The sequence below is a fragment of the Artemia sp. Qi Xiang Cuo genome, chromosome 20, assembly GCF_049724085.1.
Source record: "Artemia sp. Qi Xiang Cuo chromosome 20, ASM4972408v1, whole genome shotgun sequence".
NCBI lineage: Eukaryota > Metazoa > Arthropoda > Branchiopoda > Anostraca > Artemiidae > Artemia > Artemia sp. Qi Xiang Cuo.
In genome coordinates, this window is record NC_142813.1 from 21,343,114 (window position 1) to 21,370,775 (window position 27,662).

Consider the following 27,662-nt stretch of genomic DNA (forward strand, 5'->3'; position numbering starts at 1 on the left):
AAAGGGAATTGTTGCAATTGCAATGATAATCGAGGAGAACCACTGGATCAAAATAGTCAAACTTTTTTTAGATTCCATAAACCGCTTCAAATTCTCATCGCAGCCAATTGTATAGGTTGTCATAGGATTTCCATTTTTGCTGCATTTAAATCTTTCTTCTTTCACTTCTTCTGTTTTTTCTTTCTCTTCAGGATTTTCCTTTTCAGGATTTTCCTCTTCAGGATCTTCCTCTTCATCAGAAAGAATTGGAGGAAGAATTCTCAGCTGCTGCTTATTCGGCTCGGTTGATCTGTTACAACTCATTGACTGTTCAGTGCTAGTTTGATTCAGCCATGCAGGGATAGTTTCATTTCGCATTTTGCAGCACGATTCTAACACCTCTGTTTTAGTAAAATTACTGTTCCAGTGTCTAAATGGGATATAATCAGAGATATCATCATTTTTTTTTACAAAGGACTGAATGCTGCAGCAGTAAAAACTCTTTTGAACTTCATCAATCCAGGCAGTTACATTAGGTGCCGAATTTCTTAATTCTGATTTCAAGATTTTTCGGTATTCGACATTATCTGGCGAAAGATACTGAACTGCAAAAACAAACAAAATCACAGAAGTTATGCAAAAAGACCCTGCATCCTTATATTTTTCCTTCGAGATCAAGATGGATGCGGTAATGGCTCCTATGGAGATAACTAACATTACTATCACAAAACTTTGGCAAAAGTGCCAATATAGATTAAATGAAGAAGCAAAATAAACCGATGGAATAATATAGTGCATAAAAATACTGACTATAAATAGTAGAAATGCGCCAGTAAATGTTGACAGTCTTTTACAATCCATTGAATATTTTCTCTTATTCTCAAACTTTAAGGTGTCACTTCCCTAAGCAATGGTCAATTTCAAACTAACTGGAAAGTGTGTTGATTTTTGTTTTCTTAGTAAATTGTATAGACGAAATACAAATGCAAAATTGACTGTAATTCTTGGTAAATACTTTTCGTACTTTTATTTTCCCAATATAATTCTACCATGCAGGTTTAAATTAGTTTGACATAAATATATTATATCCATCAAACCAATCTGAATGAACACTCGTATCATAGTGGAAGATTTTGTGGGGTTCTATAAAAATATAACAGTGTAATTTCCAACTCCAGCACTATTAACATACTGTATAATGCGATATTTTATAAAGTGATAATATGAAATGAGTTAAACAATAATGTTTCACGTGTGTAGGTTCATATATCCGATACTTAAAAGTAGTTGGTCTAAGGACTGGCTGCTCGAGCAAAACTTGAATCCCCTCAGTAATGCTAAAAGTTCCGACTAGGACGATAATATACTGGCCAAAGTCCACCGGTAAGATTAAATTCAGTGATGAAGATTTCCAAGAAATAATTTTTTGAAATACCTTCAGAAATTTTGATTATCAGTTACAACCTCAGTAAGTAAAACATTAGGGTTTGGTATGTAAAGTTTATTCTAACTCTTTCGTTTAAAGCTAATGACGCCATCAATGAGCTTTTTCTTCATGCAGCAAATAGTCTTTTGATAATTCTGTAAAATGCCTTCCATAGAGTTCTTTAAACCGCTTGAGACACAACTGCCAAACTACGTATACTAAAACTTGATTTAAGGATTTGAAACAAGGGCAAATCAAGGTCAAGGTTTTCCTATGGAGAAGGACTTTTTGGCATTCTTAAATTCGCTGTGCTAGGTTTAATTAAATACCGGATTTACCGGTATTCTTTTATCAAGGTTTCGGATGACTATTGAATATACTTTTGAAAGAATCAGCAGAGAAAGTTTTAGAGGTAACTTCCCCAGGAAGATCATTCCAGGTGGAAGTGTAGCGAAAGAAGGAAGCTGCTCTCTAAATACTCTGTTCTCAGCCAGCCAGCCATCAAGATAATTGGACCAAGCTGTGTGTGTGCTTAAATCTGTTTTTTAGGTTGGACGTTTTGGAGCACAATAGGAAAAAAGCTCTCGAAAAGAAGGCAAACTTGTTATATCAAAGAACGAACTATAGCCAATACTAATTAGAATATTTAAATAAGTAACTGTATACATGATACAAGATGGTACAACACACTCTTATCTTTAGACAGGTTAATATAAGAGGAATATCTTTTGAAAATTACAGTAAAGAACGAACTCTAGCCTATAATAAATGAAATATCCAATTCAAATGCGATTTTGGACAAAGATTAAATCACCATATGCATGATTATGTAACACACTTATCTTCTGACAACATATTATCATGTTATGGAGACTAATTGATATAATACCAGTGTAACACCATCTTGCATACAAAGATACAGTTTTTTGTCAAAGCAGGATTTGCTTTTTAACATTATAAAAAGCACATAGATATAGTTATCGTATATTTTACCGACGTATATTTTACGGTGTCTGATTTTTTGGGGTTTATCTTTTACTATTTCAACTAAGAAAAATCCGGGTTGCATCCGTAGCTTAGAATACGGGTTGCAGTTTTAGCTTGCAACCTAGTAAGAGACGGTCAAATCCAATACTAAGAAATACAATAGCCCATTTCTCCTAAAAACAGTGTCAGGTCAAAACTAGAAGTACACTATTAGAACCACCTTGTCCGAAAGTCCTATATAGAAAACACCTCCCGTGGCTTGAATAACAAGAAAAATCTTTTGACTTGAACGACAAGAAAATTTGCTTGTACAACGATATTCTGCATTGATGGCATCTTTTTCCCCCTGCAGCTAGCAGGGCACTGGAACATCATAGAAAGCTGTTTAATGGCTCATTTGAAAGGAAATTAGATAAAAAGAACCTTGTAGTTCTTTATAATTGGGGACTCTGTAAAAATCAATGGATAGAGATAGAATTTATTAAAGAAAAAACCACGACACATTTTAACTATTGCATAAAGGATCAATATAGTTTCTTCTAAATTACAAGTAAAAAAAGACGTTTGTAACATTTTGATGACTTTGATTAACTAAGCACAGGATCAGAATTGCAGAACATTCAGTCACTTTCACAGTCATTAAGACTGTCTTCAACAGGATTTGCTTGCAAATCTAGCTTCTTTCCTTCAGTATTAGATTCTGATTAAGGTGATCGTACCGGTTTCAAAGCCCCGCCCGTGTCCCAAACGAAAGTCTTGGATGCGGTCCTGAGGATTATATATCAATTGCTACCTCCACCCTCTCATCATCTCTTCCTTAGAGCTAATTCTGTAATTGTCTGAAGATTCTTTCAAAACAACTACTGAAACAAAAGAGCCGTTAAACTAGAATAAGAATTTCTTTTAGACACTGTAGTCAGTAACAACTCATTCGGTAGCGATTGGTTGAAAAGCAGGCTTAATCTTAGTAAAGGGCACTGGAACTTTCGATTTCCAATTGAACAAGCCTCCTCCAAAGCATATTCGACCACTACTTCCCCGCGAAGTACTTCTGAGAAAAAGTAAACGAACAAAGATTAAAACATTTAACTCTAATGGGTTTTTACTATAGGTAATTTAATACGATTGTCCCTTACTTAAACAGGAGAGTAGAACTTTCAATTTCGCTTCTAATGAAAATCTGGAATTATCTAAGAGGAAAATAGGAGGAGATTTTCCGCGGGGCAGTGGGGAATATTCCGTGGGAGGGGAGTATTTTCAGGGGTTTTAACTCTGGTTTCTTGAAGAAAATGCGGCATGAATGCAAGATTTCTCTAAGATTTTATATCTAAAATAAAAATGAGGATATTGATTCTACTTTGGCCCTCCATATTATTGAAAATCCAGATCAAGTAGTTTTTTTTTATGAGGCAACTTTAATATTTGAATTATGGCTTCCCGCATTCTTTTAGGAAGGCATTTGAAATAAAAAAAAATCCTTAAATAGAGACCTTGCTTTAAATCAGATACTGGAGACATTCATATAAACCCAATTTACTATAACTTAAAATTAAAGGATTCAAAACACATTTTCTTCAGTTTAACCTTAAATTAAGATAACCTGACCAAACTTTTAATGAAAGTTAAGTCAGTAGACATACTAAGTCACTAGGCAGAGACTTCTTCCCTAATCTAATAGCTGAATAGTCTTTCACTTATTCTGTTTTGGTTTTTTGTTTTCTTTTATTCAGTCTTTCTTCTGCTCAGTTAGAGCTAATTTAAAACGTTAGTTTTCCTCTTTTGTTTTTGAACACTGAAGACTGGGTGAAAGTCCCAGACAAAATATCTGCCTCTATCATTTTTGCTTCTTTTTTGTCCGCTGGCTGACATTTTCCTCGGCGATTTAATATTTTTTTTTTCTTGTCTGTCATATGTCAATCCTGCTCCTAGCTCTTTCTATCTTTAACAATTCACAGAACTAATGAAATTTTATTTCAGCTAATATTTCACCATTTAAAAATTATAATTACCTGTACTATAATGCACTTAATTGTTCTGATAATAAGAGACACAAGTCAGACAGACGGCCTTTTAAACCAGGGAACAGAGCAATACACAAAAACAAATTATATACAATCCTTTTTCTGCCAGCCTCTTCGAGCTTTTGTGCTCTGAAAATTGCAAGGAGTTCTAAAATTTGTCAGTAAAATATGAAAGATATCGGTAAAATACCGGTAAAAAACTTAGAGTCGGTAAAATACCGATTTTACGGGGGACTGTAAAATTGCGATAAAATATCCAATTTTACCAGTTACAACACTACTTACGCAATTAGCATTCAGAAAGTCAGGTTCGGAAAATAGAAAGAGACCTTTGTTAGACAAAATAATGTTCATTATAGAAAAATATTTAAATGGGTAGCCGCCTCCAATTTGTCGAATCTTTCGATCAAACAGATGGTCATCAAAGATCTAGCCAGCTCCAGCTATTGAACAGGTTTTAGCTCATGTCTCCATACTATATTGAGGTAGAGGGCTTTCCTAGGAATAACTTCCCTACGCGACAAAATGTTTTTAAAGACGTTAAGATCTGAGATAATGAGATGTTTTACATCAGAAGTAAAAATTTGGATTTTATGATCACCCTGGCAGGGCTGCTGCAATTTTTTTCCACAAAAATAGTCATATTTTTCTCGTTTTAAGCCACTCTACTGCAAACAGACCTAAAATCTGGGTTTTTGGTCAAGAATGGTGTGCGAATTCATTTTCTATCTTCTTTTTGTCCCATTAATTAGGCCTACTAAGATTGATGATCTTTTTCTTTCTTTCTTTCTTTTTTTCTTTCTTTCTTTTCCTTACTTCTGATTGATGTTGTTCTATCTATGGTTTTCGAGTTTGCCTATTTTTATGCTACCTAACTTTTTGTTTTATTATAATTCTCTAGATAAGAAATAGGACCTTGATTATAATGAAGTTAGGCTCCTTTTTTTCTAGTCTGCTTCTCCAGTTCCCAGTCTTCTGCTTCTCCTTTTGCTTTTAAAGCTTGTTTTGTTTTTGATAGCTGCATAAATTTTGGCTATTCGGATTTTTTTTTTCCTGCTATTCTTGGCAGTCTGCACGAAATGCAACTGTCGAGCTAATCTCTGTTTGTTGTGCAGAAGTAAATCTAATGCTGAGCTTGCTTTCTACAAAATTTGTGATAAAAACCCTCAGTTGTGCTTATGGATGGTATCGCTTATACGACATTCTGAAGATGCATAACATGAAGAATATGCTGAAATAAGGTTGAGCTCAACCTGGCCGCGAAATGAAATACCCAGTGGCTCACGGATAGTGCAAGCCAGTTAAATAAGATTATCTCTAACGCCAGCGCTAGACTTATTGCAGATATTTTATGGTCTATTATGAACGCTAGCTCAGATATGTCAGTACTGTCTTGCAAGGAGATTAATGGGCTATTTTGATCAAAGATCGCGTTGTATGACAGGTTGAAAAACTTCAGTCGTAGCAGAACCAAAATTAGCTATATGCTTACAGTAGCACTGTATCCCCACTTTCGTAAATGTTTAGTGGAACATATTGGTAAATTATTCCACCAAACCTATGGGAATTGGTCATGTGGCATTTGGAAACCTTCTTCGTTTGACATGCCACAGCTGAGGAAATGATTGAGAGATTAGAGATTGCTATATCTAACGCTTCTCTTAAATTGGGAAGGTTTCTGATTCAGGGAAGTGATGTTTCAACGTGAATAAAAGAGTAGCTTCGTTCCTAAACAAAAATATGCGAGAGGAGAGAAAATCTGGCCTCTTAGATATTGACACTTGCAATATAAATATAATCCAGTCTGGCCTCCATAATCCATAAAGTCTGGCCTCTTAGATATTGACACTTGCAATATAAATATAATCCACAAAGCCTTTCTTAAGGGGCTAGTAGTTCAGAGCCCGATTTTTGCTGACTTCGTGATCCGCCTCTATTGCTTTTTTCAGTGGATAGCCGTCTAAAGTAGAGGGCTAATCTCACCAACCCTATTGTTCATTATTGCTCTAGATTCTTTGGTAGTACGACAATGTGACTCATCTATCCCTCCCCCATACAGGGCAATGTTATGCAGTTATTAGCTATCTATGTCTACAACAGTTAGCAGAAACTTTTGACGCAGACGAAGTCCCCACTTTTTTGTTGCTTATTTTTGAACAGCGACGTGTACAGCGGGATACCAGTGCAACCGGATTTGTCGAGAAGCTATATTATCTAAAAAGGGTCTTTCAAATTCACCATGCTCTCAAATAAGGATTTAGGGGGAGTTCATGGATCTTCTACATAAAAAGGAACTTCAGCGAAAAAACGCAACCTTAGGAACTATTAGGGACTAATTCTGAGCCCTGTATTTACTTGTATGATATTTCCTTTAAAATGTACAGTGCTATGAGCCCATTCGGCCTGTCATCTTAAAATTCGAAATCTAACAAGTTACAAGCATTTTCTGAATGGATTAAAGATTATGTTATGTAATTCATTTCCACATTCATGCTGAATTTTAAATTCTAAAAAAAAAATATTGTTCTGAATGGTTAATTTAAAACCTATGAGAAGCCTCTTATGGAGCAAACATTATATTAAATTTATATATATTTTTTCTTTGATTTTGTAGCCTAAAATTGTAAATTGTATAAATTGTAAAAATTAGACATAAAGGAAAATTTTCACAACCTGAAAAGCACATATAAAAAACGGGAAAAAATATTCTAAAATTACAAAAATAAAAATTGGAACTATGTTCTGTTGAAGCGCTCATAAAAAAAATGTATTTATGTATAGACTGCGATCAAGTATGAACGCAGGTTAAGGGCTTTTGGGCCAAACGAACCTTTTGGACCAAGCGATTTCTTTTCATGGCCTTTGGAAAAATCTTTAGTATGATATCAAAAACTATGTTTCGTTTACGAGGAGAATACTTCGTTTATTATCTGTTTAACCACGAAGCCTTTTTAGTGTTTTCTATTTACTCTCTTTTATTTCAGTTTCGTGTAACAAAGATTAAGTCCTTTTCAAGCATGGTCTGTCAAGTGGCACAACTATCTGTGAAAAATATGCAATCTGGTACATAAAGAACTATATGGCATCTTCACTTCACTCTATGGACTGAAGGGGGACTACCAACTAGTCCGGAATCTCTAATTGGTATTGACTTTAATTTATAAGTTAGTTCTGAAAAACTGTTCCAGCGTTTAACCGCCTGAAACCTCTTTCAATCTGCAATGCAATTCTCAATCTCTTTCCTCAATCTTCTGTTGAATTTAATTAAAGAAAAAAAAACAGATTTAAGAAAAGTAATTTGACCCCTCAAACCCCTCAATCTTTGTTATCCCTTTGCTACTGTGGAGAGCGAAGACTTGCTGGGAGCTGCAAGTTAAATATAAACACTTAGATAGCATATTATCAATGTAACATATACTATTTGTAATGTTTGTTTTTGGACTATTAAAATTTTGGAGAGCATTGTACTGATTCAAAATTCGATTGCATAGCTGCACATATATGGTTCGTATGGTTTGCACAGCTGCACATAGTATGGTAGTATGGTTTCATTGTACGCAGGTAGTGTTCATTTGCCTCGCTTAGTGCTGAAAGTAAGGAATAACATTAAGACTTAAAACAATCAAAAATTATTCCATATATCGAGGAGGCTTCCCGTTCCTCAACCTTCGCTCTTTAAACTAAAGTCTGTCCCTAAAGTTCTTTAAATAAAATTCTTATTCAAATCCAACGACTAGTTGGTTCAGGCAGTCTTTCTTAAAGAATTATGGAAAAGGTCAAACTTAAGCATTAAGAGCGAGGGTTGAGGAAGGGACTGTCCCTTTATATACAGGTAAAAATGTTTATATATATATACGTATATATATATATATATATATATATATATATATATATATATATATACACACACACACACATATATATATATATATATATATATATATATATATATATATATATATATATATATATATATATATATATATATATATATATATATATATATATATATATATATATATATATATATATATATATATATATATATATATATATATATATATATATATATATATATATATATATATATATATATATATATATATATATATATATATATATATATATATATATATATATATATATATATATATATATATATATATATATATATATATATATATATATATATATATATATATATATATATATATATATATATATATATATATATATATATATATATATATATATATATATATATATATATATATATATATATATATATATATATATATATATATATATATATATATATATATATATATATATATATATATATATATATATATATATATATATATATATATATATATATATATATATATATATATATATATATATATATATATATATATATATATATATATATATATATATATATATATATATATATATATATATATATATATATATATATATATATATATATATATATATATATATATATATATATATATATATATATATAAATCGGATATTTTGAGGGGTCAAATTACTTTTTGTTGACTTTTTATCTTTTATTTATTTGCACAGGTTTATTGTTTACCTCTTTCAGAGTATTCTCGGTTGATTAAGTATATGGAACAACGTCTAGCTCGTTTCGACCTTATTAATAGTTTGTTTTTTTTAAGGTCATATGGCACCTTAAAAATAATCTTACGAGCTTCACAAATATAAATGTTTTTACTTTTACAACTTTAATAAATCAAATAATATAAACATTTTGATTACTAAATATCAGTATATGTATATTAAACTGACAATGCACATTCATTTGTTTTTTTTTTCAGTAAAGTGCAAATTTTTTTCTGGCCTTGGGAAGGCATAGGGGTTTTGCACCCTATTTGTGTTAATTTCTGCTCGTTTTGAGTTCGACTCGGTTAATTATTATAATTTCTGTTCGTTTTGGGTTTCATTTATTTATCGATGCTGATTTGTGGTAGTTAGTAGTATGCTTCGTCTGGATTTGCTTACACATATAGGAATCTCCATGTTATTTGCTTACACATATAGGAAAAACATTTCCAGAGCATGTACTTATGGATTCTGGGCCTTTACGGTCCTTCCTATGCTATTTGGGGCCTTTACGTTCCTTCCTATGTCATTTGGGGCCTTCCTATTCTATTTTCAAAGAGAGTGAGTATAATGTTTTGAATAATAGGAGTGTGAATGATTCCAAGCTTTACCTTTCCGATGTGGTCTGTATAATACACAAGTGATGTTTGATAAGTATTGTCAATTTAAAATAGGATCTAACGTTCCCTTCGTTCCCCCATTTCTGAGAGCAGGGAGGGGAGGGGTCAATTTTGGAGGGAAAACCAAAAATACTCAGAATCGAAAATAAACGGGATCTGCCTCAAGGGGAAGGCTCAAAGACCCTTCGTTCCTCCATTTCTGAGGGGCAGGAGTGGTGAGGGGTCAATTTTGGATGGAATACCAAAAACACTCAGACTCGAAAATAACTGAGATCTGCCTCACGGGGAAGGCTCAGAGGTTCTTCGTGTCCCCATTGCTGAGGGCAAGGGAGGGGGGAGGTCAATTTTGGAGGGAAAACCAAAAATACTCAGAATCGAAAATAAACGAGATCTGCATCAAGGGGAAGGCTCAGAGGCCCTTCGTTCCCACATTTCTGAGGGTAGGGGACGGGGAGGGGGAGTCAATTTCAGAGGGAAAACCAAAAATACTCAGAATCAAAAATAAACGGGATCTGTCTCACGGGCAAGGCTCAGAGGTCCTTCGTTCCTCCATTTCTGAGGGGCAGGAGAGGGAGGGGGTCAATTTTGGAGGGAAAACCAAAAATACTCAGAATCGAAAATAAACGGGAATCTGCCTCAAGGGGAAGGCTCAGAGGCCCTTCGTTCCCCCATTGCCGTGGGCAGGGGAGGGGGGGGGTTAATTTTGGAGGGAAAACGAAAAATACTCAGAATCGAAAATAAACGGGCTCTACCTCAAGGGGAAGGCCTGGGCTGATGTTTGCAAGTCGAAGAATTTGTCTTTGTTGGTTTGAATGTCTAAAGTGCCTGTCTTTTTCTGACCTAGGTTTCTTAGGTTTTCGCGTGTGTTTGACTCCTGGGATTTATTATTTGAGAAGTTAACTTTAGTATTTTGTGGTTTTACGTGCCTGAAATCATGAATTAGAATATTTAATTAGCTGTTTAGGGATTTCAGACCTAGGTTTTTTAGATTTTCGTGGATGTTTGACTCCTGGGGTTTATTATTTGAGAAGTTAACTTTTGTATTTTGTGGTTTTACCTGCCTGAAATCATGAATTAGAATAGTTAATTACCTGTTTAGGGTTTTCAGACCTAGGTTTTTTAGATTTTTGTTGGTGTTTGTTTCCTGGAGTTTATTATCTGAGAAGTTAACTTTAGTATTTCATGGTTTGACGTGCCTAAAATCATGAATTAGAATAGTTAATTAGCTGTTTGGGTTTTCAGACCTAGTTTTTTAGATTTTCGTGGGTGTTAGGTTCCTGGGGTTTATTATTTGAGAAGTTAACTTTAGTGAATCGTGATTTGACGTGCCTCAAATCATGAATTAGAATAGTTAATTAGCTGTTTGGGTTTTCAGACAGAGTTTTTTAGATTTTCATGGGTGTTAGGTTCCTGGGATTTATTATTTGAGAAGTTAACTTTAGTATTTCAGGGTTTGACTTGCATGAAATCATGAATTAGAATATTTAATTGGCTGTTTGGGGATTTTCAGACCTAGGTTTTTTAGTTTTTCATGGGACCTAGTTTTTTAGATTCTTGTGGGTGTTAGGTTCCTGGGATTTATTATTTGAGAAGTTAACTTTAGTATTTCATGGCTTGACTTGCCTGAAATCATGAATTATAATATTTAATTGGCTGTTTGGGGATTTTCTGACCTAGTTTTTTTAGGTTTTCGTGTGTGTTTGACTCCTGGGGTTTATTATTTGAGAAGTTAACGTTAGTATTTTGTGGTTTTACGTGCCTGAAATCATGAATTAGAATAGTTAATTAGCTGTTTGGTTTTTCAGACCTAGTTTTTTTAGATTTTCGTGGGCGTTAGGTTCCTGGGATTTATTATTTGAGAAGTTAACTTTAGTATTTCGTATTTGACGAGCCTGAAATCATGCAATAGAATATTTAATTGTCTGTTTGGGGATTTTCAGACCCAGGTTTTTTAGGTTTTCGTGTGTGTTTGACTCCTGGGGTTTATTTTTTGAGAAGTTAACTTTAGTATTTTGTGGTTTTATGTGCCTGAAATCATGAATTAGAATATTTAATTAGCTGTTTAGGGTTTTCTGACCTAGGTTTTTTAGGTTTTCGTGGATGTTTGACTCCTGGGGTTTATTATTTGAGAAGTTAAATTTAGTATTTTATGGTTTGACGAGCCTGAAATAATGAATTAGAATAGTACATTACCTGTTTAGGGTTTTCAGACCTAGGTTTTTTAGATTTTCGTTGATGTTTGTTTCCTGGAGTTTATTATTTGAGAAGTTAACTTTAGTATTTCATGTTTTGACGTGCCTGAAATCATGAATTAGAATAGTTAATAAGCTGTTTGGGGTTTCAGACCTAGTTTTTTAGATTTTCGTGGGTGTTAGGTTCCTGGGGTTTATTATTTGAGAAGTTAACTTTAGTATTTCGTGATTTGACGAGCCTGAAATCATGAATTAGAATAGTTAATTAGCTGTTTGGGTTTCCAGACCTAGGTTTTTTAAGTTTTCGTGGGTGTTTGTTTCCTGGATTTTATTATTTGAGAAGTTAACTATAGTATTTTGTGATTTTACGTGCCTGAAATCATGAATTAGAATAGTTAATTAGCTGTTTGGGTTTTCAGACCTAGTTTTTTAGATTTTCGTGGGTGTTAGGTTCCTGGGATTTATTATTTGAGAAGTTAACTTTAGTATTTCATGATTTGACTTGCCTGAAATCATGTATTAGAATATTTAATTGACTGTTTGGGGATTTTCAGACCTAGGGTTCTTAGGTTTTCTTGGGTGTTTTTTCCCTGGAGTTTATTATTTGAGAAGTTAAGTTTAGTATTTTGTGGCTTTACGTGCCTGAAATCATGAATTAGAATAGTTAATTAGCTGTTTGGGTTTTCAGACCTAGTTTTTTAGATCCGGGTTGCAGCGGTAGCTAGCAACCTAGTAAGAGACGATCACGTCCAATGTTAAGAAATATAAAAACCCATAGTTCCTAAAAAAGGAGTCAGATCAAATTCAAAAGTACACCATTGGAACCGCCTTGTCCGAAACCCCTGTATAGTAAACTTTCTGTCCCTTAGCTTGAACAGCAAGGGAAATATATTGGCTTGAAAATCAAGAAAAGTGGCAGCTACTACAACATTCTGCCTAAACGGGGTATTTTTTTCTTTTTTTTTCTTTTGTATCCAGAGATAGCTTGGCACTAGAACATCGTAGAGGGTTGTTCAATAGCTCATTTTAAAGGAAATTAATTGGGTTAAAAACCTTTTATAACTAAAATAAATTATTTCTAAAAGAGAATAAATTTTTCCACCAAAAACTGCATTTTTGATGTCTTTTCACACTGCAGTCTTTCAAACATAATCGTATACCAGCGGTAAGATTTGAACCCACGCCTCCGAAGAGACTGGTGGCTAACACCAGTGCCTTAGATCACTCGGCCAGGCTGCTTCTCATAATTTGGGTTGCAGCGGTAGCTAGCAACCTAGCAAGAGACGATCAGTCCAATGCTAAGAAATATAAAAACCCAAAACTCCTAAAAATACAGTCAGATCAAAACAAAGGTGCATCATTAGAATTACCTTGTCTGAAACCCTACTATATAAATTACAGCTATGACGTGAATAGAAAAACACGTTATAATAAAGAACGAATATTTTACCGATTATCTACTAATAACCATATATGACGTAATAAGTGACATGACGTAATATCTAAAACCTATTGTGTACTAATAACCATAAATGACTTAATGAGCGACGTGACGTAAAAATTAATTTTTATTTTATTTTCGTTTTAAGTTCAGAAGTTATAAACTACAAAAATATTTATGGTGTCTGAACTTATAATAAAGAACGAACATTTTACCGATTATCTACTAATAACCATATATGACGTAATAAGTGAAATGACGTAATATCTAAAACCTATTGTGTACTAATAACCATATATGAAATAATTACCGACGTGACGTAAAAATTTAAATATTTTATTTTATTTTATTTCCGTTTTTAGTTCAGAATCGCTAAAGTTATAAACTGCAAAAATATTTATGGTGTCTGAACAATAGTTTTAATCTTTTAATTTAGACTAGAACAATACCTGAAAATTTTAAATTTAGTTTAATTTTTTGTTAGGTTCTTGATACTTGATACGTGACATAAACATTCAACTAATGGTTACATAATGGTTTCAATCAAGCAAGCTATACGCAAGTTGAAAAAACAGTACTACACAAACAATTTCCGGGTTGCAGCGGTAGCTAGCAACCTAGTAAGAGACGATCACGTCCAATGTTAAGAAATATAAAAACCCATAGTTCCTAATCCGGGTTGCAGCGGTAGCTAGCAACCTAGTAAGAGACGATCACCTCAAATGTTAAGAAATATAAAACCCCCCAACTCCTAAAAAAAGAGTCAGATCAAAACAAAAAGTACACCATTAGAACCACCTTGTCCAAAACCCCTATAAAGGAAACTTACCGCCCTTTGGCTTGAATAACAAAGAAAATATATTGTCTTGAAAATCAAGAAAATTGACTTTAACCACGTTATTCTCCACAAACGGGATATTTTTTTCTTTCCGCTTGATCTTTCTCCTCAGCTAGCTGGGCACTGGAAAATCATAGAGAGCTGTATAATAGCTCATTTTAAATGAAATTGCTACATCCAGGGCCTTTTGTAATTAAAAATAAAATACTTTTTAAAGTAGAATCAATTTTATCAAAAAAATTACATTTTTGATGTATTTTCATACTGCAGTCTTTTCAAAGATATTTGAATTTTGAAGCAATCAATCAATTCATGGTAATGAACTCTATAGTAATAATAGATACTTGTCTCAATAGTAACCGAAACTCCTGGAACCAAAATTTTCTTTTTTGGCTTAATCGCTAAAATTATTACGTAAACTGCAAAAATATTTATGATACCTAATCAGTAATAGTAATTTTTTAATTTAAACAACAAAAATACATGAAAATTCTAAAATTAGTTTTGCTTTTTGTCTCCTTTTGTTTTTGTCAACTTTTTGTTTTGCTTTGAGATGAAATTTTTTTTCATCTCAGTTCAAAGTTATTATTGTATCCCGGAACCAAACTTTTTTTGGTTTGTAAAACGTAAAGTATGTATCTCCATATTATTGTCTTATAATTCCAATTATTTTAGTTTTCAGTTCAGAATCACTAAACTTATTATGTAAACTGCAAAAATATTTATGGTTACAGTAAAGAACGATCTCTCTCCCATACTAACTGATATATGGTGGTTCCAGGTTACAGTAAAGATCCGGGTTGCAGCGGTAGCTAGCAACCTAGTAAGAGACAATTACGTCCAATGTTAAGAAATATAAGAACCTATAGCTCCTAAAAAAGGAGTCAGATCAAAACAAAAAGTAAACCATTAGAACCGCCTTATCCTAAACCCCTGTATAGTAAACTTCCTGTCCCTTGGCTCGAACAGCAAGGGAAATATATTGGCTTGAAAATCAAGAAAAGTGGCAGCTACTACAACATTCTGCCTAAATGGGATATATTTTTTTTTCTTTTTTCTTTCTTTTCCAGAGATAGCTTGGCACTGGAACATCGTAGAGAGTTGTTCAATAGCTCATTTTAAAGGAAATTAATTGGGTTACAAATCTATGGTAACTAAAATAAATTTTTTCTAAAACAGAACAATTTTTTCCACCAAAAGTTGCATTTTTGATGTCTTTTCACACTGCAGTCTTTCAAACATAATCGTATACCAGCGGTAAGATTTGAACCCACGCCTCCGAAGAGACTGGTGGCTAACACCAGTGCCTTGGACCACTCGGCCAGGCTGCCTCTCATAAATAGATATGAAAATTTAGGTTGCAGCAGTAGCTAGTAACCTAGTAAGAGACGATCATTCCAATGCTAAGAATATAAAAACCCAAAACTCCTAAAAATAGAGTCAGATCAAAACAAAAGTACATCATTAGAACTAACTTGTCTAAAATCCTACTAGATAAATAATGAATGTCATCATAGTTTTATATTAGAGCTATGACGTGAATAGAAAAACACGAAATTATATTGTTGTTTCTGAAGACATCATGAAATAATACTATTGCGCCATGACGTCATGAAATAAAATCATTACGCCGTGACGTTATAATTACTATATAAGAAATGTCAAAACTGTAAATTGTCTCATTCATGAATACATAATGGTTAGATCAAAGCAAGCTACACGCAAGTTAAAAAAACAGTACTACAAAAAAAAACAGAGATAGTATCTTGAAAAGAAAAAAGCAAAGGTATTCAACCAACCAGGCGTATCGAGAAGTAATAATTAAGAGAGCAAAACAAAACAGCAAGATGTGTTATCACAATGATGAAGATTATAGACATGTGAAAATTGAGACCGCCAAACAAAAGATCAAGGAGCGTTATCACAATGATGAAGATTACCGAATCAAATATAAGAAAAAAGAAAAGCAAAGGTATTCAACCGACCAGGTGTATCGAGAAGTAAAAATTGAGACAGCCAAACAAATTTACATTAAAAGACGATCACTGAAATAACAAACCATTCCATACATTGGACTTAGCTAGCTACTTGATTGTTTGAGTTTCGTCTCTTACTATTTAAAAGAAGAAAAAGCCGTAGGCTTTTTCCTGTTTTTATTTACAGTTAAAAAACGAACTCACGCCCAAAGAAACTGAACCCTGTGGTTCATTCATATTATCTCCATTATTTTAGCTAGTCCGGGTTGCAGCGGTAGCTAGCAACCTAGTAAGAGACGATCACGTCCAATGTTAAGAAATTACAATAAAGAACGACCTCTTGCCTATACTCAATTTTATAAGCCACTTAATTATAGTATAGGTGAGTAATTACACAGATAGCTTGGCACTGGAACATCGTAGCGAGTTGTTCAATGGCTCATTTTAAAGGAAATTAAGGGGTTAAAAACCTTTTGTAATTAAAACAAATTATTTTTAAAACAGAATCAGTTTTTTTTACATAAAGTATCGATATATCCGGGTTGCAGCGGTAGCTAGCAACCTAGTAAGAGACGATCACGTCCAATGTTAAGAAATATAAAAACCCATAGTTCCTAAATCCGGGTTGCAGCGGTAGCTAGCAACCTAGTAAGAGACGATCATTTACAGTATAGAACGATCTCTCATCCATACTAACTGATATATGGTGGATCCAGGTGTAGTTACTTGAGGTTCGTCTCTTACTATTTCAAAGAAGAAAAAGCCGTAAGCTTTTTCCTGTTTGTAATGATATAGCATAAAATTAGATACTGGACCGATATAGTTCTTCATAATTACATAAGGGATCGATACTGTAAATGAAAATTTTACAATTTTCGTTGGTATCGCGGTTTTATTGATAGCTGAATTACAAACTAAAGGAAATTGATCCCGGATAGCCTTGAACTACGAGCCTTTCGGTTAACGTTACATCAAAAGACGATCATTATTATAACAAACGATTGTATACATTAAACTTTGTTAGCTACTTGATTGTTTGATGTTTGTCTTTTACTATTTCAAAGGAAAAACAGCCCTAGGTTTTTTCCTGTTTTTAATCAGGTTTATTTTGTCCAGGTTGCAGCGGTAGCAAGCAACCTAGTTAGAGACGATCACGTCCAATGTTAAGAAATAAAAAAACCCATAGCTCCTAAAAAAGCAGTCAGATCAAAACGAAAAGTACACAATTAGAACCGCCTTGTCCGAAACCCCTGTATAGAAAACTTTCTGTCATTTGGCTGGAACAGCAAGGGAAATATATTGGCTGGAAAATCAAGAAAATTGACTTTAACCACGTTATTCTCCACAAACGGATTTTTGTTTTTGTTTTTGTTTCCAGAGATAGCTTTGCACTGGAACATCGTAGAGAGTTGTTCAATAGCTCATTTTAAAGGAAATCTCTAGATCTAGCGCCTTTTGCACTTAATTTTTTTTAATTAATTATTTTTTACGAAAAACTTAATTTCTTATAAACAATATTGATCAATGACGTCATAGTCTCTGGATGTAGTTAGTATCCGGGTTGCAGCGGTAGCTAGCAACCTAGTAAGAGACGATCACGTCCAATGTTAAGAAATATAAAAACCCATAGTTCCTAAAAAAGGAGTCAGATCAAAACAATTAGTACACCATTAGAACCGCCTTGTCCGAAACCCCTGTATAGGAAACTTTCTGTCCCTTGGCTTGAAGAGTAAGTGAAATATATTGTCTTGAAAATCAAGAAAAGTGGCAGCGACTACAACATTCTGCCTAAACGGGATATTTTTTCTTTTTTTTTCTTTTTTTCTTTGTTTCCAGAGATAGCTTGGCACTGGAACATCGTAGAGAGTTGTTCAATAGCTCATTTTAAAGGAAATTAATTGGGTTAAAAATCTATTGTAACTAAAATAAATTATTTCTAAGAGAGAATACATTTTTCCACCAAAAACTGCATTTTTGATGTCTTTTCACACTGCAGTATTTCAAACATAATCGTATACCAGCGGTAAGATTTGAACCCACGCCTCCGAAGAGACTGGTGGCTAACACCAGTGTCTTGGACCACTCGGCCAGGCTGCCTCTCATAAATAATATATATTACATTAAAGGGTGAATATAGCCCATAGTAACTGGAGTCCAGGTTGCGGCAGTAGCTTGCAACCTATCGGAGTTGTGGTGGTATCTAGCAACCTAGTAAGAGATGATCACGCCCCATAGTAAAAATGAAATAGTCAAACATTTCTTCGTAAAGAACTGTTGTAGTAGAAGCGAATCATCTCAAGAGTAACCGTAATTCTGAAAAACAGAATTTTAATATCAATAGATACGTCAAAAGAATCAGATAAATATTTAAGTTTCATCAAGTTTAGTCGTACGCATCAAAAGTTTTACAGTAAAGAATAATCTCTCGCCAATAGTAACTTATATATGGTGGTTCCAGGGGTAGCTGCAGGCTCTCCAGATTGCAGCAGTATCCGGGTTGCAGCGGTAGCTAGCAACCTAGTAAGAGACGATCACGTCCAATGTTAAGAAATATAAAAACCCCTAACTCCTAGAAAAATAGTCAGATCAAAACAAAAAGTACACCATTAGAACCACCTTGTCCGAAACCCCTATAAAGGAAACTTACCACCCTTTGGCTTGAATGAAAAAGAAAATATATTGGCTTGAAAATCAAGAAAATTGACTTTAACCACGTTATTCTGCACAAACGGGATATTTTTTTCTTTCTTTTGTTTCCAGAGATAGCTTGGCACTGGAACATCGTAGAGAGTTGTTCAATGGCTCATTTTAAAGGAAATCTCTAGATCTAGCGCCTTTTGCACTTAATTTTTTTTATTAATTATTTTTCACGAAAAACTTAATTTTGTATATACAATATTGATCAATGACGTCATAGTCGTTGGATGTAGTACATAAAGGCTCGATCATCGAATTTAAGCTGAAACTAAGTAAAGGACAATTATGCCTCCATATATTCACAGTGATGTATAAGATTTCCCATTACATCTGTAAACTGTTCTGCAGTTGCCGGTCCATACCTTGGAAGCTTTTCACTAAACATGCAACATTTCTTTTGGATATTACTATGAAGTTTTGTGAAAGCATCTCTAGCTGACTTTTCAACAAAATCTATTCTTTCAGAGATAATTTTAATCTTTAATTTTGAATATTTTTCATAATCCCGGTAAAACATTCGTAAAATTTTTCTCAGTTTACAAAGATCAGCCTGTGCGTTCTTTGCAGCTTGTGTAAACTGCAAAAATATCCATGGTATCCGAGCAATAGTTTGAATATTTCAATACAAGCTGGAAAAATACCTTAAAATGTTAAAATTAGGTTTATTTTTGGTTAGGTTCTAACTACCCAATGTGGGATTGACTATGTATTTTCAGACCAAAAAATTACATTTTTTATATATTTTATTTTTCAGTTTAGAATCGTTAAAGTTATTATGTAAACTGAAAAAATATTTATGATATCTGAGCAATAATTTTAATATTTTCATTCAAACTAACAAAATACCTGAAAATTTAAAAATTAGTTTTATTTTTTTTTAGGTTATGGATACCTGATACGAGTTATAAGAAGTGTTAATTAGATGAAAATATTATTTCTTGTTTTGTAATAAGATGCCTTCTAAGTGAGTTATTATACGTAATTTAAAAAAACAGTACTATACAAAAAACAGAGACAACATCTTAGAAAGAAAAAAGCAAAGGTATTCAACTGACAAGGCGTATCGAGAAGTAATAATTGAGAGAGCAAAACAAAACAGCAAGATGTGTTATCACAATGATGAAGATTATAGACATGCGAAAATTGATACAGCCAAACAAAAGAGTAAGAAACGGTATGATAATGATGAAGATTACCGAAACAAACATAAGAAAAAAATTGCTACCAGAATAATGGGTAGATACTGGGGTGACAAAAGCTATAATGAAAAAATTAAATTCTCTGCGAGGTTGTACCGAAGATCGCATAAGGACAAAGGGAAAAATTACATTCAGAAATACAAGAGGATGGCAAAAATGCAGGCTGATCTTTGTAAATTGAGAAACATTTTAAGCATGTTTTATCGGGACAACGAAAAGTATTCAAAATTACAGATTAAAATTCTCTTTGAAAGAGCTGATGCTGTTGAAAAGTTGGCTAGAAATTCTTTGGCAAAGCTTCATAGTAATATCCAAAAGAAATGTTGTCAGTTTAACGAAAAGCTTCCAAGGTATGGATTGGCAACTGCGGAACAGTTAATATATGCAATGAAAAATGTTCGACAACACAGTGAATATACGGAGGCGTACTTCTTAGAAAATTCGTATATTAATTTTGGAAGGAGTAATTGCAGTTTATGCAGCAGCAATAAAAATATATATACAAGCATACCTCTCAACAGCGACGGAAAAGCAATGTTTTTCAATTATGGCGAAAACGAGCCTGTTAGGGTTATTAGTAAATGTGTTTGTAAGACTAATGATTTAGAACAAATTCCTGGAACACCGACTCAAGAAAAAAGCATTTCTAACTGTGTTTTAAACAGTTCGTTTAGTTCTACTGAATATTTGGCAAAAAATTCTCTGTGTAGTAGAACAAACTGTCCTGAAAAGTACGAGACAATTATTGAAAAATGCTCTAAAACTAGATCTGACAAGGAAATTATGATGGCTGAAGTCACCTATAACAATCTGAGTAAACATTCAAAACCAAAAATTGGGCAGCAGGTTACTTGGCAATGTCACCCTGATATCTGCAAGGTCTATCCGACGGATATTGAATTATGTCAAATTCTTTTTGATATCCTTGAAAATAATATAGCATTAAAATTTTCAACTGACAAATTGGTTAATTTCTACCTTGGCGGCTTAGATTATTGTGAAATCAATTACAGGGACGCAAGAAAGCATGGGCATTCGTTATACTGTAGCCCAAATGAGGGATGTCAGAGCTATTTGCGTTCTCTAAGGGCACTAGCTCCACATTTTCCTGTCTTGAACTGTTTCATTAATAGCGTATATAAGGCAGTATCAAAATGTAAGATTATACAACATATTAATCTACTAAAAGTCGAGGGCTCGTACAAGGAACCAAGTCATTACATAGAAGAAGTGTCAAGTAGACTCTGTCGTAATAATAGTCAAGACTTCATTTACGGTGATAGCAATATTAGAGTTTCTGTGGATGAAAATACAATAATAAAATTATTTGGTGAGAGCCTTGATAAGGTAGCTAACACAAGGGATGTATACCCCACAATGCATTGTGACAGTTGTGAGCAGATAAAGACAAAATACCAATTGAAGAGTCTAAGATCCCTATCAAATAAGAAAGGTTTTGATGTAATGATGGCCACGATTTTAGAACACCTACAACAGGACATACCCAAAGATGACAGAGAACAACTAATTCAATGTACAGGTTTGAAAGAGGATGTCATAGATTCATTCTTTGTCTGTGATTACTGTGCTGGGAAAATGTTGAAAAGTCAGGAGAATGTCCGATCAGTATTAAATAACCTTCATATAGACTGTACACCGGAATGTATAAAGTGTTTAAATAATTTTGAAATGGCAATGATTCGATTTGTAATGCCTTGTCTTACGACCGTCAGATTAGGGCAAGTAACTGCATTGAAGAGACCTAGAATATAATAAAGATTGAACACTTCCCTATACTAACTTGCATAGGCAACTTCACTATAGTGAAGTTTACAGTATTTATATTATACATCATTATAAATTATAAAAGGTTCGAATGTTCGAAGATTATAGAGTTAAAAATTTTCCCACACCGGGAATCGAACCCGGTCCTCCTAATTGAAAGTTAACTATCCTAGCCACTAGACCAAATGGGACCATAAAGAAGTATGATTTAAGAACCATATGCATATTATTATTTCACCATACCAATTATAATAAGGCCAAAACAAAATCAAAAATGCAATTTTTTGCACCAATCCCTGACACAGAGTGCTACAAACATCTATTTTTTTTCTTTTTTTCTTCTTTTCCAGAGATAGCTTGGCACTGGAACATCGTAGAGAGTTGTTCAATGACTCATTTTAACGGAAATTAATTGGGATAAAAATCTAGAGTTCCTAAAATAAATTATTTCTAAAAGAGAATAAATTTTTCCACCAATCCGGGTTGCAGCGGTAGCTAGCAACCTAGTAAGAGACGATCACGTCCAATGTTAAGAAATATAAAAACCCATAGTTCTTAAAAAAGGAGTCAGATCAAAACAAAAAGTACACCATTAGAACCGCCTTGTCCGAAACCCCTGCATAGTAAAATTTCTGTCCCTTGGCTTGAACAGCAAGGGAATATTATATAATAAAGAACGACCTCTTGCCTATACTAAATTTTATACGCCACTAAATTATAGTATAGGTTAGTAATTCTACAGATAGCTTGGCACTGGTACATCATAGAGAAATGTTTAATGGCTCTTTTTAAAGTTATGTAAAGGACCGATATAGTTTATCATAAATATTATTTGTCAGTTATTACAATAAAATAAGATCATTGGAATAACAAACCATTGGAAACATTGGACTTAGTTAGCTACTTGATTGTTGGATGTTCGTCTCTTACTATTTCATCCGGTACAATAAGGAACGAATTGTAACCCATAGTAACTTAAGTATTAAATCAAACGGTTCGTGGTCATAATAAAGAGCTGTGTAATGGCTCATTTTAAAGAAAACTGCTGCATAAAGAAACCTTTTGTGATTAACAAAATTAATTATTATCCGGGTTGCAGCGGTAGCTAGCAACCTAGTAAGAGACGATCACGTCCAATGTTAAGAAATATAAAAACCCATAGTTCCTAAAAAAGGAGTCAGATCAATTTCAAAAGTACACCATTAGAACCGCCTTGTCCGAAACCCCTGTATAGTAAACTTTCTGTCCCTTGGCTTGAACAGCAAGGAAAATATATTGGCTTGAAAATCAAGAAATGTGGCAGCTACTACAACATTCTGCCTAAACGGGATATTTTTTTTTCTTTTTTTTCTTTTTTTCTTTTTTTCTTTTGTATCCAGAGATAGCTTGGCACTGGAACATCGTAAAGAGTTGTTCACTGGTCATTTTAAATTTTATACATTAAAGGACGAACTATAGCCCATAGTAACTGGTATCCAGGTTGCAGTGGTAGCGAGCAACCTAGTATCCGGGTTGCAGCGGTAGCTAGCAATCCGGGTTGCAGCGGTAGCTAGCAACCTAGTAAGAGACGATCACGTCCAATGTTAAGAAATATAAAAACCCTTAGTTCCTAAAAAAGGAGTCAGATCAAATTCAAAAGTACACCATTAGAACCGCCTTGTCCGAAACCCCTGTATAGTAAACTTTCTGTCCCTTGGCTTGAACAGCAAGGAAAATATATTGGCTTGAAAATCAAGAAAAGTGGCAGATACTACAACATTCTGCCTAAACGGGATATTTTTTTTCCTTTTTTTCTTTTGTATCCAGAGATAGCTTGGCACTGGAACATCGTAGAGAGTTGTTCAATGGCTCATTTTAAAGGAAATTACATTAAAGAACCATCTGTAGTCCATAGTAACCAAAGTGTTATAAGGAATCATTATATGTATGATGATGCAAAACATATTTATTTTTAAATAATTCAATCCGGGTTTCAGCGGTAGCTAGCAACCTAGTAAGAGACGATAATGTCTCATAATAAAACTGAAATGGTCCATTAGAATTTGATTCTTATGCCGATTTTGAATATGTATGTTTCAGCAAGTTTAGTTATACCCATCAAAAGTTACGAGCCTGAGAATATTTGCCAATATTTTCAAAAAAGGGAAAAACACCCCTAAAATCATAAAATCTTAATGAAAATCACACCCTTTTATTCAGCGTATTAGAGAACTTTACTGAAGAGGTTTCAAGCTCTTATCTGCAAAAACGTTTAATTTTGTATTTTTTGTCAGAAAAAAGATCACAGATGCGTGTTTATTTGCCTTTTCTTTATTTTTACAATAAAAGACGATCATTGGAATAACAAACCATTACATGCCTTGAACATAGTCAGCTACTTAATTGTTTGAGGTTTGTCTCTTACTATTTCAAAGAAGAAAAAGCCGTTGGCTTTATCCTGTTTGTAATCATATATCAAACAGCTCGTGTTATCTAACTGTATAGTAAGAGCGACTCTTCTCAATTGTAGCCGAAACTCTAAAAAACGGAATTTTAATATCAATACATACATCAAAAGAATTGGATTTTTATACTGATTTTAAATATGTTACATTAAGGAATAAAATGTAGCCCATAGTAACTGAAGTAATAAAAGGATTTTTTATATAGATGATTATTTTAATTATACTTCTTAAGTAATCATTAGTAAAATTTTCCCATACCGGGAATCGAACTCGGGCCAACTGGGCGAGAGCCAGCTATCATAATCACTAAATCATTTAGGATATATTAAGATATTTGATTAATGACGTTTATATTAAATTACTTTGTTCTGTTGAGATCATAATATATTTATAGCTATTTTTCCGAACACCTCCTTATATTATGATGTTTCAAGTAGTAAGAACCTATCAAAAATACTAATTAATTTTTAAATTTTCAGGCATTTTTCTAGTTCTCATTAAAGAATAAAAATTATTGCTCAGACACCATAAATATTTTTGCATTTTACATAATAACTTTAGCGATCCATGAAACAAAATTTTATAATGTAGAATGAACTTTTGCCTATACTAACTTATATACGCAACTTGATCCAGGATGCAGCGGTAGCTTGCAACCTAGTAACAGAAGATTACATCCAATCCCAAAAAATACATTTCTTTAAGGATACAACACTGTACAACACTGTAATAGCAAATGGTATTAACATCACCTTAAATACAAAGATCAAAATAGTGTTATTAACTTTATCAAAAGTATATAGATATAGTTATATTATATATATTAGGTTCTTTAATTTTAACAAAAAACTGATTGCTGAATTGAAACTAGATTAATTCCTGAAAATTTCAAATAGAATAATTTAATTTTATTGATGACTAAAGTTATTATGTAAACTGCAAAAATATTGTTGGTGAATGAGCAATAATTCTAATTTTTTAATAAAAACTAGAAAAATATCAGAAAATTTTAAAATTAGTTTTTATTTTTGATAGGTTTTCGATACTTGATGCGTGGTTTCAATATAAAGCAATAGTATTGTTATTTGAAACAATGACTAAATATTCAGACATTGCAAATGAGATTCTTATGAGCCTCTCTTCTCAGCTGAAAAACTTGATAACCAATAGTTGGAATCATCTACGTCAAACTCCTGGTTGTTGAAGAATCACCTCTTAATTATGATGAGATTAAAGCTATTGCTGATTTTTTATTATCTAAAACAAAGTACAGGTGCCAGATAGGAATTATTTGCGGCTCTGGGTTAAGTGAACTTGGAAACTTATTAGAAAATAGAATCACCATTCATTACGAAAATATACCCCATTTCCCTGTTTCAACCGTTGTTGGGCATAAGGGCCAAATGGTAATAGGGCTGCTTAAAAATGTCCCAGTTGTGTGTATGCAAGGTAGATTTCATCCGTATGAAGGATACCCGACTTGGAAGTGTGCTTTACCGGTTCGAGTCTTGCACGTAATGGGAGTTAAGAGTTTGATCATTAGCAATGCTGCTGGTGGTTTAATGTCCAATCACAAAATTGGCGACATAATGATAATAAAAGACCATGTAAGCATTCCAGGGTTAGCTGGAAGATCTCCATTGGTTGGCCCAAATGATAACAAATTTGGCACTCGATTCCCCTCAATGCAAGGTGCGTACAATAAAAAATATCGTGAATATGCACTAAAAATTGGTAGTGAAATTGGCTTGAAAGAAAATATTCACGAAGGTGTTTATTGCATGAATGGTGGTCCAGCATATGAGACACCGTCTGAATGCCAAATGCTACTAAATACATCAAATATTAATGCTGTAGGAATGTCCACTGTACCAGAAGTTGTTGTAGCTCGCCACTGTGGCATGTTTGTTTTTGCATTCAGCCTTATTTCAAATAAATGTGTGATGGACACTGATTCTGAAAATTCACCTAATCATTCAGAAGTTATCGCAGCTTGTGAAAGTAGGAAGTCTGACTTGAAGGTTTTCGTGGAGAGAATGGTACTTAAAATAAATGACAACTTGCAATCACTGCCGTCAGAAAATGACAAAGTTTAATGGTAATCATGCAAAGGAGTTTATGTTTTGAGGATATCGAGGACTTATGCTCATTAGAGTCCTGAACAAGTCCAACAAAGATTCGAAAAGAATTTAGTAAGTTCCCTTGCTTGTTTTCTATGTTCTATATATCTATCAAACAGTTTTTGATAACGAACTGTTTAGTAAGAGTGAATCGTCTCAATTTATCCGGGTTGCAGCGGTAGCTAGCAATCCGGGTTGCAGTGGTAGCTAGCAACCTAGTAAGAGACGATCACGTCCAATGTTAAGAAATGTAAAAACCCATAGTTCCTAAAAAAGGAGTCAGATCAAATTCAAAAGTACACCATTGGAACTGCCTTGTCCGAAACCCCTTGAAAGGAAACTTACCCTCCTCCTTTGGCTTGAACAGCAAGGAAAATATATTGGCTTGAAAATCAAGAAAAGTGGCAGCTACTGCAACATTCTGCCTAAACGGGATATTAGTAACTTAAGTATTAAATCAAAAGGTTCGTGGTCATAATAAAGAGCTGTGTAATGGCTCATCTTAAAGAAAACTGCTGCATAAAGAAACCTTTTGTGATTAACAAAATTAATTATTATCCGGGTTGCAGCGGTAGCTAGCAACCTAGTAAGAGACGATCACGTCCAATGTTAAGAAATATAAAAACCCATAGTTCCTAAAAAAGGAGTCAGATCAATTTCAAAAGTACACCATTAGAACCGCCTTGTCCGAAACCCCTGTATAGTAAACTTTCTGTCCCTTGGCTTGAACAGCAAGGAAAATATATTGGCTTGAAAATCAAGAAATGTGGCAGCTACTACAACATTCTGCCTAAACGGGATATTTTTTTTTCTTTTTTTCTTTTTTTCTTTTGTATCCAGAGATAGCTTGGCACTGGAACATCGTAGAGAGTTGTTCAATGGGTCATTTTAAATTTACATTAAAGGACGAACTTTAGCTCATAGTAACTGGTATCCAGGTTGCAGTGGTAGCGAGCAACCTAGTATCCGGGTTGCAGTGGTAGCTAGCAATCCGGGTTGCAGCGGTAGCTAGCAACCTAGTAAGAGACGATCACGTCCAATGTTAAGAAATATAAAAACCCATAGTTCCTAAAAGAGGAGTCAGATCAAATTCAAAAGTACACCATTAGAACCGCCTTGTCCGAAACCCCTGAATAGTAAACTTTCTGTCCCTTGGTTTGAACAACAAGGGAAATATATTGGCTTGAAAATCAAGAAAAGTGGCAGCTACTACAACATTCTGCCTAAACAGGATATTTTTTTTTCCTTTTTTCTTTTTTCTTTTGTATCCAGAGATAGCTTGGCACTGGAACATCGTAG

General features: G+C 33.6%; 1 pseudogene; it reads left to right on the top strand.

The window, feature by feature from the left end:
* Positions 1 to 889: 889 nt before the first annotated feature.
* On the top strand, positions 890 to 26,339 carry LOC148939997 (purine nucleoside phosphorylase pseudogene; annotated as a pseudogene).
* The last annotated feature ends 1,323 nt before the right edge of the window (positions 26,340 to 27,662 follow it).